The following is a 21,594-nucleotide window of genomic DNA, read 5'->3' as shown; positions in this document are numbered from 1 at the left end:
GTTTTATCTTTTAACGTATTATTTAAAGTTTAGACTTAACATTCTTGAATGGTAAATAAACTTTATAGCCCATAAATATAGTAATTCAAACAAAGTTCAAATCAATACTAATGCTAACAAAAAAAATTTAATTAATATTAGAAATGACGATAGCGTTGGATAATTATTTTAGTTTTACATTGGTTTATAATGAAAATGCATAACTTAATTTATCTTTTTCTTGAATGCTTAGTTATGTAATTAATATTAGTACTTATTAGCTATACTTATTTTAGCATGACCTATATAGTATTTTTAGATTATGCTAATTTTCATTATGGCTTATTAATTAGCAATATTTGTTTTATGTAATTTTATTATTTTATCTTTGTTATTGAATATTTTAGTATAATGATATGACTTATCTCATATTATTATGTTAGTTTCTTGGAAAACACATTATATAGTTGTATTTTACTAGGACTTAAGAAATATATGGAGCAGAAGTTACATATTTTATGCTATGAAGACTTTACCGGAAAAAAAATTCGAAAACCCGAAAAATCTTACTTTGTTGGTTTGGTTTGGTTTAGAAATTTAGAAATGCGACACCATTGGTTTGGTTTGATAATTGAAAAATCCGAACCAATCCGCCATATGTACATCCCTACTCCAAGGTCGAATGTAATGGAATAAACCAAGCAGGAAGTGGAATTGGGTAAACTGGGCTCAGGGGAATCCATTTGGGTTTAAATGGGTGCTTTCCAAATGGAAACCAACCCACTGGAATCAAAGCCCAAGTAGCTTCTGCAGAGACCCCTCTCTCTCTACTTGCTCAGTACTGGCTAAGAATGCCATTAAAAGGATTAAAAATAGGGAACTTTATATAACTGTCACAGCTTAAAAGAAATATAACAAATTCTTAGCATGAAATTCAATATTATAATTGTGGCAGGAAAATATTTATATTTGTAGAACACAGTTCCATTAAAATAGGAATATTAATTATTAATCCCTAAACATAAGCAATTTGAATGGAAAGTCAATAATTCTTTGTACAAAAATCATACCTTTTTTTTTCTCTCTTTATCTATTAGCTTTCCTTCTTTTTCTTCATCTTCTTAATTTTATTTTCTGCCGAAACCAATATATTTTCTAAATTTGTTCCATTCGTTTGCTTTTTAATTATCTTTCTTAAATTTTTCTCTTCCTTCTTTCTTCCTTTCTTAACATAAAGATCTTACTTCGATAATAATATATGTTAATATATACAAAACGTATATATAAAAAATATACATTGAATTAACACATATAAAATATACATAAAAAATACATCTTCAATTAAGATGACACTTAGACATGTGAAATATACATAAAAAAATATATCTTAAATTTAATTAAGATGACATATAAATATACAAAAAAATATACATAAAAAATACATCCTGAATTAATGGCACTTGACATATAAAGTATATTTGAAGTATACATTAAAAATACATCTTACTTCACAAATAAATATACAATAATTATATACATATAAATACATTTTGAATTAAAGTGATACTTGATATACGAAGTATAAAAGACGTATAAATCAATACATTTTGAATTTAGGTGGCATTCACATATGCATCAGATTTTCAAAAAATGGAGTGAAGAAGATGAATGTTGGAAAGGGAGAATGGAGATGGACAAAAAAATACTTCCTGTGATTAGTGAGTTAGTTAACTTATTAAATATTGAGCTTCATTTTTATAATATGATAGTAATGAAAACAAAAGTGCTCTTTATGAAATAAACAATAAATAATGCTATTTTTTTTTAAATAATAGTTAAAAAAGGATCAAACGTGTAAAAAAGCCTAAAAAATAAAACCATAGCTGTAGTATCACCTTTTGCCATTTGAATATTTCAGTGGTTTTTGGTGTGATCTCACACAATTAATCCACCTCCTTATATACTGCTTTTCTTTGCTAAATTGTGATAAAGTTTTTGTATACGGTAAAAACCGGTTAGTCCTTCGTACGAACTGGTCAAAATGGTAATGCATTGGATCGAAGAAGCATCTTCATAATCAGGTTGAGGTCCGAAATCAGGTCACCAAACTTCGAGCGATGATGCAAAGTGAAGTTATCGAGCTTATGAGGCAGAAACCGACCAACACTGACCCCGAATCAATACAAGGAGCCGGGTCAGAATCGAGCTCGAGTCAAGATCGAGAGCTCGAGTTGATACAAAGCTCGAATCAATATCGAGCTCATAGAGAAGAGCCGTTGCAATCCCACTAGAGGAGAGAATCCCGACATAAATTATGGGCTGTTCAGGCTTTCACTCAAGGTTTGAATGAACGAAGTTCGACGACTTCACGGCAGTTGAAGCATAACCTGATCGAGTACCCAGCTATCACTTGAGCCGACGTGCACAATCGGTACCAATCAAAAATTAGAGTCGAAGATGATCAGTTGGTGGGCTGAACCCGCTGCTCGAAGGGATATCAATCGAGAACAAGGTCCTATCAGGGACCGATGCCGACCGTATAGTGGAAACCACATAATCAATGAATCGAGACGTAACCCCGGACAAAGCAACAAAAGAATTGATCGAGGTCAAGGGTCTAGGGGGCTGATGAACAGAAGTGGGTTCGACAGGCCTACCGGATCTAAGGAAGCACCAAAGGTATCGGAGATTGATGCATCCGCCATCGTGTCGGCTATCGGACGCATCAAAGACACTAAATGGCCTCGACCCATGCAGACCAATCCTGCCCAGAGGAATCCCAATCAAATATGCGAATATCATGGCACCCATGGCCACAGAACGGAAGATTGCAGGAAACTAAGAGAGGAGGTAGCCCGATTATTTAATAAAGGGTACCTTTGAGAATTTTTAAGCGACAGGGCGAATAACCATTTCAAAAACAGGGATTTCGGCAAACAAAACGAACAAGAAGAACCACAACATGTCATCCACATGATCATCGGCGGCGTCGACACCCCTCAAGGGCCGGTGCTTAAACGCACTAAGACATCAATTATGAGAGAAAAATGACCTCGAACTCTGGATTACGCACCCATAGGAACTTTGTCCTTCAATGATAAAGATGCAGAAGGAGTCATACAACCTCATAACGATGCACTGGTAATATCCGTACTTATGAATAAAACTAAAGTTAAGCGTGTGTTAATTGGTCCAGGTAGCTCGGCCAACATCATTAGATCGAAGGTTGTAGAATAGCTCGATCTACAGGACCATGTCGTACCCGCAACCTTAGTTCTAAACGGATTCAATATGGCATGTGAAACCACCAAAGGCGAGATAATTTTGCCGATAAACGTGGCCGGGACCATCCAGGAAACGAAGTTCCACGTAATCGAAGGCGACATGAGGTACAACGCCCTTTTTGGAAGGCCATGGATCCACAACATGAGAGCTGTACCTTCGACCCTACACCATGTTCTTAAATTCCCAACATCGAGGGGAGTCAAAACAGTGTACGGAGAATAACCGGCCGCAAGAGAAATGTTTGCCGTCGAGGAAGCGAATCCGATATCATCACCTTCGTCAATAAAGGGATCAGACTCAAAAGGGGAACGAGATGCCAACTAGCAATCACAGACATAAGCTCTAACCCAACTAGAAAATCAGAAGATCGATGAAGATGATGATCAAAAGATCCCTCGATCCTTCGTGATTCCCTATGATTCCGACGCTACCCAATCAACGATTGAAGAATTGGAGCAAGTCATACTAATCGAGCATTTGCCCGAACGAAAGGTGTACCTGAGAACGGGATTAACCCCCGAACTCGGGAAAAGGCTTATTCAATTTCTTATCGATAACATAAATTATTTTGCTTGGTCCCATTTAGATATAACAGGGATCCTACCGGATATAACGACGCATCGGCTAAGCCTGGACCCTAGGTTCAAACCGGTGAAGCAAAAAAGAAGACCCCAGTCCGAGGTAAAGCATGCATTCATAAAGGACGAGGTAAATAAACTTCTCAAAATAGGGTCCATTCGGGAGGTGAAATATCCCGAATGGTTAGCCAATGTAGTTGTAGTCCCTAAAAAAGGGAACAAAATTAGAACGTGTGTAGATTATAAGGATTTAAACAAGGCATGCCCTAAAGATTCTTTTCCACTGCCCAACATCGATCGCATGATCGATGCCACGACCGGCCATGAGGTACTTACATTTCTCGATGCCTATTCTAGGTATAATCAAATCCAAATGAACCCGGAAAACCAGGAAAAGACTTCATTTGTCACCAAGTATGGAACATATTGTTATAATGTGATGCCCTTCGGGCTAAAAAATGCAGGAGCTACTTACCAACGCCTAGTAAATAAAATGTAGGTTTATATTGATGACATGCTAGTTAAGTCCCTGCGCATAGAGGACCATTTGGCTCATTTGTAGGAAATATTCGAGATTTTAAGAAAATACAACATGAAGCTCAACCCCGAGAAATGTGCTTTCGGGGTCGGTTTGGGCAAGTTCCTCGGCTTCATGGTATCAAATATGGGGATCGAGATTAACCCCGATAAAATCAAGGCCATCGAATACATCGCCATCGTGGACAGTGTAAAAGTCGTGCAGAGGCTAACAGGATGGATTGCTGCCTTAGGCCGATTCATTTCAAGGTCGTCAGATCGAAGTCACAGATTTTTCTCTCTACTCAAAAAGAAGAACGATTTCGCTTGGACCCCGGAATGCCAACAGGCATTAGAGGAATTAAAGCGATATCTATCGAGCCCACCACTACTTTATTCTCCAAAAACATACGAAAAACTTTGCTTGTACTTGGCAGTATCGGAAATCGCGGTAAGTGGTGTCCTAGTTCGAGAAGAGCAAGGTACGCAATTTCCCGTTTATTATGTAAGTCGAACCTTAGGAGAAGCAGAAAGTAGATATCCACACCTAGAAAAATTGGCACTTGCACTGATAAACGCCTCTAGAAAGTTAAAGACCGTACTTTCAATGTCACTCCATATGCGTATTAACCACTTACCCGCTTCGTAATATTTTGCACAAGCCCGAACTATCAGGATAATTGGCCAAATGGGCCGTCGAACTCAGTGGGTACGATATTGAATATCAACACCATACGGCTATTAAGTCTCAAATTTTAGCGGACTTCGTGGCCGATTTCACGCCGACCCTCGTACCCGAAGTTGAAAAAGAACTCTTATTGAAATCGGGTACATCATCGGGGGCATGGACCCTTTTCATAGACGGGGGCTTCGAACGTGAAGGGTTCTGGGTTAGGCATCGTTTTAAAACCGCCCCCGGGTAACACTATTAGACAATCTATCAAAACTACTAGGTTGACTAACAACGAGGCTGAGTATGAGGCCATGATTGCAGGTCTCGAGCTAGCTAAAAGCTTGGGAACAGAAGTCATTGAAGCCAAGTGTGACTCTTTGCTGCTGGTAAATCAAGTAAACAAAACCTTCAAAGTTCGAGAAGATAGAATGCAAAGATATTTGGACAAACTACAGGTAACTTTGCACCGTTTCAAAGAATGGACCTTACAGCATGTACCTCGGGGAATATGAGATCAGCTCGGGGACTGTCGTTCAACTCTCGAGATCCGTGATCGAGGAAGGTCACACCGAGATAAACTCTACAAGCTTAACCTAGGATTGGAGGAATAAGTATATTGAATACTTGGAGAACGGAAAGCTCCCATCGGACCCTAAAAATCCGAGGGCCCTACGAACCAAATCTGCTCGGTTCATATTGACTGCAGATGGAACATTATACCGAAGGACATTCGATGGACCACTGGCACTATGCTTAGGACCAGGGGACACCGATTACTTCCTTCGTGAGATTCACGAGGGTACTTGTGGAAATCATTCTGGTACCGATTCATTAGTCCGAAAAATAATCAGAGCAGGATATTATTGGATCGATATGGACAAAGATGCAAAGGAGTTTGTTCGAAAATGTGACAAATGTCAAAGGTTTGCACCGATGATCCATCAGCCCGGAGAGCAACTTCACTCAGTCCTATCCCCATAGCCATTCATGAAATGGGGAATGGATATCGTCGGCCCTCTGCCATCGGCCCCGGGTAAAGCTAAGTTTATCTTATTTATGACTTACTATTTCTCTAAATGGGTTGAAGCATAGGCGTTCGAAAAATTTAGAGAGAGAGGTTATAGACTTCATTTGGGATCATATCGTATGACGATTTGGGATACCCGCCGAAATAGTGTGTGACAATGGGAAACAATTTATCGGCAGCAAAGTGACGAAATTCCTCGATGACCATAATATAAAAAGGATATTGTCAACACCGTATCACCCTAGTGGGAACAGACAGGCCGAATCAACGAACAAAACTATCATTCAAAATCTAAAGAAAAGGTTGAACGACGCTAAGGGGAAATGGAGAGAAATCCTACCCAAAGCTCTTTGGGCGTATCGAACAACATCAAAGTTCAGTACGGGGGCAACCCCATTCTCCTTAGTATATGGCTCCGAAGCCTTGATTCCAGTCGAAGTCGGAGAACCCAGTGCCAGATTTCGATATACAATAGAAGAGTCAAATTATGAGGCTATGAATACTAGCCTCGAATTATTGGATGAAAAACGAGAAGCCACTCTCGTCCGATTGGCCGCCCAAAATAGCGGATCGAAAGATACTATAATCGAAGAACCAAGCTTCGCCATTTTAAACTCGGGGACTTAGTGCTAAGGAAAGTTACCCTCAGCACCCGAAATCCAAACGAAGGAAAACTGGGTCCGAATTGGGAAGGACCGTATCAAGTACTCGAAAACATCGGTAAAGGATCTTACAAACTCGGTATTATAAACGACGAACAATTACCAAGCAATTGGAACGTGTCACACCTCAAACAATATTATTGTTAAGGTATGATTTTCTCCCTTCTTTCGTCTATATATATTCGATACTAACTCATTGCAGGAGTTCAACCAAAAACATCGAAACCTCAGGTTTTAAAGTACGTGTTGCACTCTTTTTCCCTTAGATCGGTTTTTATCCCAACCGGGTTTTTCCGGCAAGGTTTTTAACGAGACAACAACTATGTGCTACCTGAGGACATTTCAATAGTATCCAAGGCTTCTTTACAATCAACCTCGAATACTGGGGGGCTTTACCATCGAATAAATCGAGATCGATACAAGAAAGTTATTTCGTACCAAAGTCATATCAAACAGGGTCTCGATAGGGAAAAAATGTAAAGGCCAAATGGTCAAAACGAACCATGCCCGCATAGTTTTGCTCGAGCCCTGGCACAAAATATGAACATATGTATAACGACCTCTTTACCGATAACTCATATTTTGAAAAATTTCATTCTGCTTCATGATTCAAATAGGCTTAAGGGCCGACCACTACCGAAGGAGTTTTGAAAAAAAAACTTACACCATAAAGTCTACGGGATACAATACTTCGAGTTCGAGTTCGAGCAATCACTCACTCGAATATTAAGCCTAAGGGCTATCTTACTTCGAGTTGGAGCAATCACTCACTCGACCATTAAGCCTATGGGCGACATTACTTCGAGTTCGAATCACTCACTCGACTAATAAGCCTACGGGCCACATCATCTCGAGTTTTGAGCAAGCACTCACTCGACTACTAAGCCTACGGGCAGCTCTTATTTCGAGTTCGAGCGAATACTCACTCGACTATTAAGCCTACGGGATACATTACTTCGAGTTCGAATCACTCACTCGATCATCAAGCCTACGGGCTACATTACTTCGACTTCGATCAAGCACTCACTCGACTAAGCCTATGGGCTACATTACCTCGAGTTCAAATCACTCACTCGACTACTAAGACTACAGGCTACTCTTATTTCGAGTTCGAGCAAACTCTCACTCGACCATTAAGCCTACGTGCTACATTACTTCGAGTTCGAGCAAGCACTCATTCGACTAAGCCTACGAGCTACATTACCTCGAATTCGAATCATCACTCGACTACTAAGCCTACGAGCTACTCTTATTTCGAGTTCGAGCAAACTCTCACTCGACTACTAAGACTACGGGCTACTCTTATTTCGAGTTCGAGCAAACTCTCACTCGACCATTAAGCCTACGTGCTACATTACTTCGAGTTCGAGCAAGCACTCATTCGACTAAGCCTACGGGCTACATTACCTCGAATTCGAATCATCACTCGACTACTAAGCCTACGAGCTACTCTTATTTCGAGTTCGAGCAAACTCTCACTCGACCATTAAGCCTACGGGCTACTCTTATTTCGAGTTCGAGCAAACTCTCACTCGACCATTAAGCCTACGGTCTATATTACTTCGAGTTCGAGCAAGCACTCACGCGATTAAACCTACGGGCTACATTACCTCGAGTTCGAATCACTCACTCGACTACTAAGCCTACGGGCTACTCTTTTTTCGAGTTCGAGCAAACTTTCACTCGACCATTAAGCCTACGGGCTACATTACTTCGAGTTCGAATCACTCACTCGACTAATAAGCTACGGGCTACATTACCTCGAGTTCGAATCACTCACTCGACTACTAAGACTACGGGCTACTCTTATTTCAGGTTCGAGCAAACTCTCACTCGACCATTAAGTCTATGGGCTCCATTACTTTAGGTTCAAACAATCACTCAACTCGACTACTAAGCCTATGAGCTGCCTTATTTCGAGTTTTGAGCAAGCACTCACTCGGTTATGAAGGCTACAAGATCCAAATTCAATCAAATTGCCTAAAACCTTATGAAAACCTTCATAAGGCATGAATAAAACAAAATTTTCTCAAGACAGAGAATAAAACAGAGGCGAATCAGGAAAAGAAAAGATCTTTATATATACAAGAATATTTACAATGTCCGAACAAGACACTACACAAAAAAAAAAAAAAAAACTAAGGGCTAAGTTTCTTGGTTATCTACGGGGGTAGTCTCTTCTCCATCGGGCTCCTCCCCGCTCTCGGACCCACTCTTGCTCCCATCATTGCCACCATCATCATCACCACCATCATCATCATCGGAAGCCAAGGCTTCAGCATCGGCTTCAAGCTCTTTTGCTCTTTTTATCTCTTCGGTAAGATCGAAGCCTCGAGCATGGATCTCTTCGAGGGTCTCCCTCCGAGATCGACATTTAGCAAGTTCGGCAACCCAATGTGCTCGAGTATTGGCGGTCTCGACTGCCTCTCTTGCTTGTACCTGAGCAGCTTCAGCATCCGCCCGATAGACGGCCACTAATGCATCCACATAGGACTTTGCCTTTTCGGCATCAGATTTGGCCTTGGCAAGTTCGGAGGCCAACCGAGCATCGAGTTCCTCAATTGTTCTCGCTTGAAACGAGCTCTTCTCCTTCATGCCTTGAAGTTGGCTTACAGTCGATGACAATTGGGCCCGAACAGTCTCCCTTTCTGCAACAAGACGCTCCATGCCATCTTTCCATCCTGTGGTCTCCGCCCTTATTATATCAACTTCTTCACGAAGCTGCCCGATCGTCTCGAGTTTCTCCTGCAGCTGTGAGATCGAAATGTTAGCCTCCGATCCTGAATCAAGCCCATGAGTTCTTAATATTATCATTACTTGCTCGGTCAGGTTGGTCTAGTCTTGATGAGCCTTGGCCAACTCAGCTCGAAGGCCTTTGATTTCTTCTTCTCTTTGGTCGGAAAGGAGTCTGAGGGCGTTCCTCTCCTCTGTAGCTCGTCGGAGGTCGGCCTCGAATCGATGTGGTTCAACTCGAGACCGATAACAGGCTTCTCGATGAACCGCCACGACCTGCGAAGAAAGAAGAAAAGAAGTTAGAAAAGATTAGCAAACATAAAAAATAATTTCAATGAAGAGAGATAAAGCTTACCCAATTCAGAGCTTGCTGCACTTCGCAAAAAAGGCCCGACACATCACTAGAGCCAGCAACATCCTCGACCCCAGTAAACAAATCACTTAAGGGGTCCTCCCCTTCATGAGACCGGCTCATCTCTAGGGCCCGCAAAGCCTGGGCTTCCCGAATCGCCCCTTCGGAAAAAGCAGGGAGATTGGGCGAGTCCCCTATTACTATTGCCCTAAGAGACTCGCTTGGGGCGTTCTCCTCAGTTCGGAGAGCTTCAGGATCGGTCTCTTTTGATATACCCACCGATTGTTGACTTCGGTAGGAAGCATCCTCGATCTCTAACGGTTCGGGGACTCTGTCCGAACCTTCCATGGATATCTCCTCAGTCCGAGGTGTAGCTTTATAAATCACCATAGACGCAACTGCCTTACGGGCATCGGTGGTTTTCTTCGTTCGGGCCAACAGCACGGACCCATCGTTTTCTTCTTCTTCCTCGTCTTCATCCCTTAGAAATAGAACTGATTCCATGGTTAAAGGGATGGTATTCTTCCTCGGCTTACGAGCTATCCTCGTCTTCGGTTTTGGGTCTTCGGAAGTAGAGGCCCTTTTTCTTTTATTATCTTTCACCGGCTTTGGATCAGAGGCCGAAGCCTCTTCCTAAACGGATGAGGCCTCAAAACTGCATCTTTTCCCACACCTACATACAAGAAAATTGATTTAAGCATATAGAAAGCATCCCATTCGAACTACCAAGGATACAAGAAAGAGGCTCACCATGATTTTTGGCCTCCCATCGGCCCTTGGACAAATCACGCCACAAACGCTCGGCGTATGTGGAGGTCGAAGCTAGATCCCGTACCCAGTTCTTGAGATCGGGGACTGCAGCAGGCATCCAGGGAATCGCTGCATCACAAGAAGGGGGATATCAGTGAGAAAAGGAATGAAAAGGCAAAATAGCAAAAGATAACTGCAGAATTACACTTACTCTTCATGTTCCACTCCTCGAGAAAAGGCATCTTTTTAGTCGGAATCAGGTCCGAAGTCTTTACTCGAACGAACCTGCCCATCCAGCCTCGATCCCTGTCCTCATCTATACTCGAGAACAGAACCTTGGTAGCCGACGCTGAAGTTTTATTAATCCGCCTCGAAAGAGGCGAGGGCAGTACAATCGAATGAGATGATCGAGGGTGAAAGGCATCCACTCGTTTTTGTTCACGAAGTAACGGATCAAAATGATGATCCGCCAAAAAGAAGGATGGATCTGGCCTAAGGTTATTTGGTATTGGCGGCAGAAATCAATAATAACGGGATCGAGGGGACCTAACGTGAAAGGGTAAGTATACACACTTAAAAATCCTTTCACATAAGTAGTGATATCTTCTTTAGAAGACGGGATTACTATTTCTTTGTTCTCCCAATTGCAATCTTTCTTTAGCTGTTCGAGGTGCCTCTCGGTTATCGAGCACATATACCTCGATACTGGCTCACATCGGGCGGGAACCGGCGAGCCTCTATCGACCTTAAAATCGGAGGTAAGAACACACGCCCAGGAATGCACTTCTCAGGTCGTGGCTCCACCGGTGTTTTGTCGACGGAAGATTGTGAAGAAGAATCTTTTTCTTTCTGAGGAATGGTTTTTGATGTTTTCGCTATTTTTGGATTTAAAGATTGAAAAGAGAAGCAGGTAACAGAGATGCGGTGTTTTTGAAGAAAGATTTTGCAGAGAAGAATCACAGATTTTTGCGAGTGAATTCAGAAAGCGTGAGAAAGAAGTTAGAAAATTTAGAGTTTGAAGATGTAAAAGTGATTAAAAGTGAAAAAAAGGGTTATTTATAGGTATAGCAATGACGGTTCAATTTCGATAATGGCCGACCATCGTCTGACACGCATTAAATGCCTTGAAAAACTAAACCGACGGGACAACTATCACGTGCATCATGATCGATCCCATTGTAAACGTCAACTTATTTCTGATCGAGCCGTCGAGAAATCATGTCGTTTCTCGCTACATCCTTCCCGAGAAATGAGGGGACTATCTGTATACGGTAAAAACTGGTTAGTCCTTCGTACGAACTGGTCGAAATGGTAATGTATTGGATTAGAGAAGCATCTTCATAATCAGGTTGAGGTCCGAAGTCAGGTCACCAAGTTTCGAGCTATGATGCAAAGTGAATTTATCGAGCTTATGAGACAGAAACCGACCAACACTGACCCCGAATCAATACAAGGAGCCGGGTCAGAATCGAGCTCGAGTCGATACCAAGCTCGAATCAATATCGAGCTCATAGACAAGAGCCGTTGCAATCCCACTAGAGGAGAGAATCCCGACAGGAATTATGGAAAAGCTGATTTATCATGGGTCTCCCACTATGTATTTTTAATTATATCTAAAGTAGGATCTCTCCACTATAAAGAGGATAATTATTATTTCTGAAAGCATAAAGTTTTGGTATACATTGTAACTGAGATATCATACACCCATATATTGAAGAGTTATCCTTTTTTAGCTTGATAAATTGATTCATCTTGCTTACTCTGTAAATCATCTTCTTCCCAACTTTGCTTATTTTTCATTCTCTATAGTCAACACTTGATATTTCTATACATTCTTATGATTTGTGTCAAGTTATACTACATACCCTTAGAACTACGTACAAATTTAACTCAATCCGTTTTTTCGGGTAAACAATTTTACTATGCAAAGGTTTCGTGGGATTTTCTATAAAAAGGAAACGATACTGGTTTTTCTTTTCTAAAAGCCTTATACTAGTAGTAAATGAATAGATACATAGAAGCATCTCTCTTCACGCGTTTACACTTAAAAATAACATGATTTTATAAGTTCAACTTAATATTAAATTGGCGAGGTCTTGAGTTTGAATTTCATTTGCATCTGATATCCATCTGTTAAACACATTTTTCACTAAGTTTGGCTAACAATATAATAACCCAGGAGTTCATGGGATGTGCTGTAGGCTTTAATTAAAAAAAATGTCATTTTTCTATGCACTTAAAGTTTTAAAAAAAAAGATGGTTCACACAATTCTACAGACTTTGACTTGAGATTTTGCTCGTTTTCGGTTTCATATTGAGATTTTCGAGCATCAAATTTGAGAATTACGCATAAATAAGTCCATTCAATGGGCAAATGCCTATTAAGTATTGAAATTAATAAGCATCCTCTTTTTAGAAAATGCTGTAATAAACTGAGATTGAAAATATACTGTCGCAAAGAAGTAAAATCAAGTAGGTGAAAATCACTATGGGTAACTGCAGATCATTCTTACCTAAAGCCACTCCAACCAACTACCAAAATGTATCAGTGGAAGTTAATGACCAGCTAAAACCAAAAGGTGCTCTAATATGGAAAAGTTATACAATTCAGTAGGCTCTATTATCTGCTATAAAAATTTATGCCGTCAGAGTATAACTTGGAGTAATTCCTTTTGAAAATAATCGACCCCTCCGTTTCTAGATACACATTGCACTATTGGATTGGACATAGAAGTTCCAGGTAGAGTTTGAAGAAAAGGTTCCAGGTAGAGTTTGAAGAAAAACTAACGGAAAAGCTAGTTTGAAAGAGAGACTCGATCAAATAGATTTAAATTCTAGATATTCGTAAAAATTATACTCCTTACGTCACATTTATTAAATTGAAACCAGATTTAGTATGTTAATCTAACCCATATATTTTATTGTCACGACCTAATTTCTCCTAGACCGTTATGACGTCCAACGTTGCCGCTGGGCAAGCCAACGGTGAACTAGTCATGTGTTTATTCTTTTAATAATTTCAAATTAGTTGATTTATTTATTAAGTAGATAAGAAGTGAAAAATTATAGTAAAGCAAGGCATAAACTAATGAAAGAGCAAATACAGAGAAATAAATACTCAAAACCATAAAGTGTCTACTAGCATGTTTCCAAGACCTAGTGTCACAAGTGTATGAACAACTTGTAGAACATACAAAACACATATGCTACTGTTTGAAATAAGATAGACAGAAAGTAAATACAAAAGAGAGACTGCGGGTGCTGCAGAACAAACTCAGAAAGCAGCTCACCACTATGCCTCAGGGTAACGGGGGTGCGCGCCTGAATGAATGCAAGATGCACTGCCTCAGATCCTGCACGATTAGTGCAGAAGTGTAGCGTGAGTACATAAACAACATATACCCAGTAAGTATTTAGTCTAACCTCGAAGTAGTGACGAGGGGTCGACATCGACACTTACTATGTGCCAACAATTTAAAATACAGAAATTCTAAATAGGCATGGAATACGTGAATAATAATAATAACACAATAGCAAGCAGTGAATAAATGATTCCTTAACTAATAATCAATTTAAAAATCTCCAACTGACACGTACTAACTCCAACAAGTTTCGAGCCAATAAATAAATTATAACCTCTCAAGTCATAAATATAATATCAAGTGTAATCGGGCTCTGAACATTATCATACACGATTTATACCGAGATCGTACGGCCCAATTCAGAATAAGGTGTACATTGCCGAGGGTCGAACGACACGAACCATAGATGCATCTATTATACCGCCGAGGCATTTGGCCCGCTCCACAAGAAGAGAGAATACTCTACGAACATCCGATTTAAAAGCTATTACAAGATTAATACACAAGGAAGCACAATTTCTATTAACGGTCAAGTAACCCGCCTAAAATTCAAAGTAAGTGAAATTCGATCTTTACGAACCCTTTATCAAGTTTCAATATAATTTAAGCACTTAAATTAACAAGTAGAGTGCAGACAATATAAGTATTTCATGATTTGGGTGCTAAAACTACAGGATTTAAGCATAATTTGTAGCTACACACGGACTCTCGTCACCTCGTGCGTACGTAGCCCCCACAATTAGAATCAAATAGTAATTTAAAATACCTATGGGGTAAATTCCCTCTTACAAGGTTAGGCTGGAGACTTACCCCGTCCTAAAGCTTACTTTTCGGCCCATAAATTCACTCTAAGGTCTCAACTTGGTGCCGAACAATCCGAAGCTAGCCAAATATTATATAAATTAATCAATATATACTCACATATTCATAATTTAGCTATTAGAGTAATTACCAACCCAAATTGGAAGATTCTTAAAATTTATCCCGGACCCACATGTCCGGATTTCGGAAATTTTTGAAGATAAATGTTATCCATAACCTCACGAACTCAAATATATAATTTATACCCAATTTCATAATCATTTTTGTGGTTAAATCCCATTTTTATCAAAACCTAGATTTTTCAACTAAACCCATAATTTCTTCAATTTATATGTTAAGAATCTACCCAAAATGCATGTATTAAACTCATATTGGTAGATATTGTGGTATCACCTTGAGAATGGAAAATATAAGACAGATTCTAATGTGTTGGTGGCTAGCAAAAACAAAGAATAAAATCCATGCTGCTTTATTATAATGCCTACCATTAGTTATCTGTATGAGATTTGGAAGAGTAGGTGTGCTCCCAGATTTGAAAACATTCACATGTCTGGAAGGTTTATAATTCAACAAGTGTCTAAATATATGACTTTCTTTTTAAATATTCAATTCCCCAAAGTTACTCTTCCTCAGCCTTAGCATGCTTTATGCGCAGTAGTGGGAACGGCTAGACAGGTCATTACCAACCAATTGGTAAGGTGGTATAAACGTGATGATGGATGGGTAAAATTAAACACTGATGGTTGTAGTAAAGGGAATCCAGGAAACTCTGGCGGAGAGGGAACACTCAGAAATAGTCAAGGTGCTTGCATTTTCGCATTTGCTGATTACTATGGCACTTGTAGTAACAACATGGCTGAGGCCAAAGCTATGCTTCAGGGTATAAAAATGTGCATTACTGGTCGATACTCCAATGTAATAGTTGAAGCTAATTCCCAATTGATAGTAGACATGATTAACAACAAAATGAAGGTTCCTTGGCACATCCAACATATCATAGACCAGATTGTTCTTCTCTCAAGTAATGGTAATTTTTGTTTTGTCCATACATTCAGAGAGGGTAATATGGCTGTGGATCAATTAGCAAACACGGGTGAAAAAGGGAGAAATCGAGTTAACTTTGATAATAAGAGCTCCTTACCAGACTATGTGAAGGCAATTATGATATTGGATCAGCAGAGTATTCCAAACTTCAGATTCAGACCAAGGAAGAACTATTTTGTAATTAATGATGCTAGCCTTAGATAGTGATGATGTTTGTATAGTTTTTACAACTATACTCATAACATCCTTTTGTGAAGCTCGATGTACAAATACTGTAAAGTATGTAACCACCAAAGCTAGACAGTATCTTATTGATCAGATGTACACAAGAATGAGTACTATCATTCTCCATCATGTTTTGGAGGCTATGGTTTATGTCCTCCTCCGTGTACTTATCCTTTTTGATTATCTAAAGGTTGGGTGTATAACCTAAACCCCCCACCATCATGGTGGACTTTTGTGGGAAAAACAAAACTCATATTCTTTAGAAATTACATACCTCAAAGTGTTAGGTGAAAACCCCTCTTCAAAGAGCTCTAAAATCGTCCAACAAGTGAAAGAAATGAACCAAAAAGCCTAAGTCCCGACATTTTAAACGACACTTCCCAGGCGTCCCTTCTTCGCGATCGCGAAAAAGCCATCGCGATCGCGATCGCGAAGGCAATCTGCCCAGGGCCCAAGAAAAGGTCATCGCGAATGCAAGGACCCACACGTGAACGCGGGGTACAGCTCGTGAACGCGAAGAGGAATGAGCTCACACCCCCCAGGCCTTTCTCCCTACGCGAACGCGGGCCCGTTCACGCGAACGTGGAGGCCACAGGTCCAAACCTTCGCGAACGCGGGCAAGGGGTCGCGAACGCGTAGAGCAAATCTCAGCCCCTCACATTTTCCTTCTCCGCGAACGCGGCACATTCCTCGCGATCGCGAAGAAGGAAACCAAAACCAACACACCAGATTTCTGGGACTTAGCTCCGGGCGGTCCGAAACTCACTCGAACCACCCGGGACCCCGTCCAAATGCACCAACAAGTCCATAGCCATAATACGGACCTGCTCGAACTCTCGAAACACGTAAAACATCATCGAAACTAAGAATCGCACCCCAAAATCAAATTGAAATAAGTTATGAACTTCAAACTTCTCAACTAGCTCCGAACGTGCCGAACCTACTTAGACTACTCGGAATGACGCCAAATTTTGTATGCAAGTCTTGAATTACCATACGAAACTATTCCCAGGCTCGGAATCCCAAACAGACCTTGATAACATCAAAACCTATTCCAAACCAAACTTAAAGAACTTGAAAAACCTTCAATATTAAGCGCCGAAATGCTCCCGGGTCATCCGAAACCCGATCCGAACATACGCCCAAGTCCAAAATCATCATACGAACCTATTGGGACAGTCAAATCTCGGTTCCGAGGTCGTTTATTCAAAACGTTGACTCAAGTCAAACTTAACCATTTTAAGCCATTCTTAAGGAACTAAGTGTTCCGATTTCAACCCGAATCCTTCCAAACCCGAACTAACCATCCCCGCAAGTCATAAAACAATAAAAACACATACGTGGAGTCTTAATTAGGGGAACGTGGATCTAGAAAGCAAAACAACCGGTCGGATCGTTGCACTTATTATTAATATGAAAAGGTTAAAATCATTATCCTAAAGTTAGTTTTACAGAGAAAAATATCACATCAAAGTTTAAAACATGAATAATTAATAAACTTGAATTCTTATGAAAGTGGTATAGAAACAATCTTGTTAGTGAAATTATGTCAAATAACTTGAAACATTCTAAAATGGATAGTGTCTTTCGAATTGATAAGAATTAATGACTATTTCCAAATTACTACAATTCTTTCTCGTTAGTCTACATGCATAACTAAAGGGGATGGCATTACAGTCCAATCAAAAGATATACAACCAAGATATACCCGGTCCTCAGGGAAAGAAATAGAAAAGAAAAAAAATTAAAAAAACAGAAGATGAGATAGGATACTGATAATAAACAAGAGGAGATATTAAAACACAAAAATTGACAAAATAGAAGAATATACTCCTAATATAATACAACAAATGCAAGCCCTGTGAAATTCAGCTCTTAACAAATTTCTTTCTCCATTCAGTTCGGCCCCTATTTATTTCAAGTCCATCATCACCTGATAATCTCACCATATGCAAGAAGCTCTTGTTTATCTCTCTTGAAGCAGTAGCTGATCCATTAGTCCCTAAAGCAGCGTCCTCAAGCGATTCAAGGCTCGTGAGGGAATCGACTACGTCATCATGCTGGCATTCACGCCTATAATCTAATGTAATCGATTGCAGTTCATGTGTGTCAATGATATCTTGAGGCATACTCTGCGATGTAGACAAGTTAATTTATTAGCAAAATAGAGAAAGTAGCCGTGTTGATGTGAGAACTTGTGTTAGCAAAATAGAAAAAGTAGCCACATCCATGTAAAAACTTGTGTCAAATACTATACATTCACAACAACCAGCATTGAGGCTGAATCCCAGCAGAAGTCGACAAACTCTCTGTATCCTTTCGGTAATGACTTCCCACCACCAGGGTTCAAGTGGCAAAAGTTGAGAGACTTGTGACTTAGATCACAGGTTCGAGTCCTGCACTATGCGAACTAAGCATGGTATTTAAGTGAAAAAGGGTAGAGGGGCAGGCCCATTATCCCCAGTTCCGAAGGCTGCAGTTGGTCATAATAGTTGGCCCTAGACGGATTTCTCGGTAACAAAAAGGGTAAGGGTAATGACTTCCTATAATATAAATGGACAGTAGGGCTTCTAAAGGGCTATCAACTTAAAATCTCTTTACATGTCTAACTATTTACCATAATGAAGAACACGAAAAAAGTGGGCCATCAACTAAAAATCTCTCCACAAGTCTAACTATATATTGTAATGCACAAAAAGTTTCAGTGATAGAACAGTTTTAATACCCATAGGAGGAGAACATCATTTCATGACATATATGGTTGAAAACATCTACATGATTAACTAGAAAAAGAAGCAGCATTACTACAAACCTCAAGAACCCAGCCGATGTAAGTCACATTGTTTACATGTTGATTCATGTCCAAATCAGCTCTTCGTGGCTGCAAAAAACAATTAATATCCTTTGGTTTCTGAGTGCTTGGAAATGGATGGTCGTCTGAGTCGTGCAATTGTAACAATACTTACCACCACTCCTAACCTAGAATAATGAGCAGGATCTTCCAGTTTTGATATCTTCTTTAGGCTGTTATTGTTCTCCTCGGGAAAAGCTAGCCTAGCATTGCGAAAAGCATAAACAGAAAAGGATGGTTATATAGAAACAGGATAATTGTGATAAAAGGACAAGAGAATATTCCTTTTTTTTTTTTTTTTTTTTTTTGCAGAATTAAAGATCTAGGCTTAGATTTAAGTTGGGTTTAATTTTTTTTTTTTGATAAGATTAGTTTTTAAAATATTTTTGGAAAACAATTCATCCTAACAGAGTGGATTAAGATTGGTTTTGGTAATATTAAATTTGGTTTGCTTGAAAAAATAGGATAAGAGTTGCCGACATGTGACCTGGAGGTCTCAGTTTCAAGACAACCTCTTGAAGAAACGTAAGGTAAGACTGCATACAATAGACCTTGTGTTATCTAGACTCCGTGCAAACCGGGAGCTTATGCACTGGCTCCTAGAGGCAGAAATGGAAGGACTAAATGACAAGTGGCTGTCCTGTCAGGACTCAGGAGTTTAGGAACTGGGCTATGAAGACTTGGAAAGTAGCTTGGGACAGACGATTACAAAATAGCAGACAACAAATGCCGTGCTTAGCTGGCTGGACCGAGCCATGCTATTTTTTATTTTTTATTTTTTTAAGTAAATTTTATTTTTCTTATTCAATGTTATTGATACTTAAGTGTTTGCAAACTTTTAAGGCTTAGAATTAAACTTTGAAGTTTAAAGTTTTAAATTTAAAATTTAAAATTTAAAATTTTAAAGTTGAAATTTGAAAGTAATTGAAGTGTGTTTGCAAATTACCATGAAGTGTGTTTGTGTGTGTATATATAAAAGGTTAAAATTATAATTTATCAAATATTATGAGTGTGGGGACTATTTTCTTAAGGGGTAGGCCGAAATGGCCATTTATGCGAAAAAGGATCGTTGGCCAACGGTCATTTTTGAATTTGACCGTTGGCAACAGTCCAGAAAATAAAAAATAAAAAAAAACTTTGTAACGGATACCGGGTTGAATCGGACTGTATCCCGTTAAAACCCCGTTAACGGGTTAGCGGGCTTAGCGAGTTTCGGTGCACCGATATCAAAAAATTATTCGTTTGAAACCCGTTCCCCGCCCAACCCATCCCATCCCGCCCCAATACTACAATATCGGGCTGAACCGAGTTGTAAACGGGTCAGCCCGACCCGATTAACAGGTATATGTAAAACTAATAATTTCAATTGCAATAAAAAAAAAGAACAAGATTCAAGTCCAGAGAAAAGATGAACGGTGAACTTACGTCGCCCGAAAAAAAATACGTCGAACGCTAGACTTGCTGCCTAAAACAAAAGGAGGTGGGAGAAAGAAAGACAGGTAGAGATTCATACCGCCAGAAAGTAGATAAAGAAACAAGATCGCGGGCGACGGAAGAGAAAGAGAAGAGAAACAAAGAGAAAAGAAGAAAGCGGGGGGAGGGGGGGGGGGGGTTAAAGAATTTTTTCGACCGATCGATCGAAAATGTAAACGCTATTCATATGAATAGGATCAAAAAATGAACGAAATCAAATTAAGAAGAAAAATATATGATTGGGAGAAAAAAATGAAAGGAATCAAAAGGAAAAATAAGAAAATAAAAAATATAATTTGGGAAAACATGAATAGAATTAGAAAAGGAGAAAAAAAGAAATAAAAAGAAAAGGATAAAAAAAAAAAAAAAAAGAAGGGAGAAAAATACGGAATTAAAATAGATATAATAGTAATTATTTAATGAGTAGGATTTTTTATGAGTAGAGCAAGGTAAAGAGGTTGGTTTCCTTGCAATGGGGAATACAATTATTTTTTGCTTCTGTAGATATTTGTGCATTTATCCGAGATAGTATAACCTGTAACTCAAACCCAAACAAATATAGAATTTAAAAGAGAAAGATAAAGATGAAGATTGTTAGTTATGTTTTTTAGAAAACAAATTTTGGTTAACTCCATATCTAATAACTGGCAATGCTGATTTTCTTTGAAAAATAGTGAATTATTACTTTTGTTATAGATTTTGCCCTCGTTTTTTCTAAAATCAAGTTCTCAATATGTTTGTTTGAAACTTAGTTTTTCTAAAACCAAATCGAAACACATATATTTTTTTATAAAATTAAATCAAAACCCACTCTTCTAGCAATGTTGATATTTTTTTGATAAACAGCGTATCGTCTCGTTTCTGCCTCTTTTTAATATTTCTTTTTATGAAACCAACTTCTTAAATCATTCTGTGCGTGAATAAGATTAGCATCAGAGTTTTATGATGCTTCAATCGATGAAGAGAAATAAGGGAACCATGTAATGGTATGCATGCATAGGTTAAAATCTACCGCCGAGCATTTAGGGCGAGGTAGTATCGAGGGAAGAGTCAATCGAGGTCGATCAGGAAACGGAAAAGCTTGTAGTCGGGATGTCAATAATGACCGAAGTCCAGCACCGTAGAAAGGGTTGTAACGGCTAGTTTTTAGAATAGTATAATAGAGGAATATTCTAAAGAATATTCTGGGCACATGTAGTATTAGGGTTTTTTTAAGGAAAGATTCTCTCTCTTGTAAAAGATACAAAGATGGCCTTTTCATT

At 39.3% G+C, this 21,594-nt stretch overlaps 1 non-coding gene across 1 annotated transcript; it reads right to left on the bottom strand.

The window, feature by feature from the left end:
* Window positions 1-17,574: 17,574 nt before the first annotated feature.
* Window positions 17,575-19,125, bottom strand: LOC104104093 (uncharacterized). Its single transcript, XR_011408221.1, has 3 exons — window positions 18,975-19,125; window positions 18,821-18,889; window positions 17,575-18,140 (listed from the first exon to the last, which is right to left on the bottom strand). It is a non-coding gene; the product is annotated as an uncharacterized protein (transcript).
* Between the last annotated feature and the right edge of the window lie 2,469 nt (window positions 19,126-21,594).

This window comes from Nicotiana tomentosiformis, chromosome 1 (assembly GCF_000390325.3).
Source record: "Nicotiana tomentosiformis chromosome 1, ASM39032v3, whole genome shotgun sequence".
NCBI lineage: Eukaryota > Viridiplantae > Streptophyta > Magnoliopsida > Solanales > Solanaceae > Nicotiana > Nicotiana tomentosiformis.
This window is presented reverse-complemented; position numbering and strand designations above follow the sequence as displayed.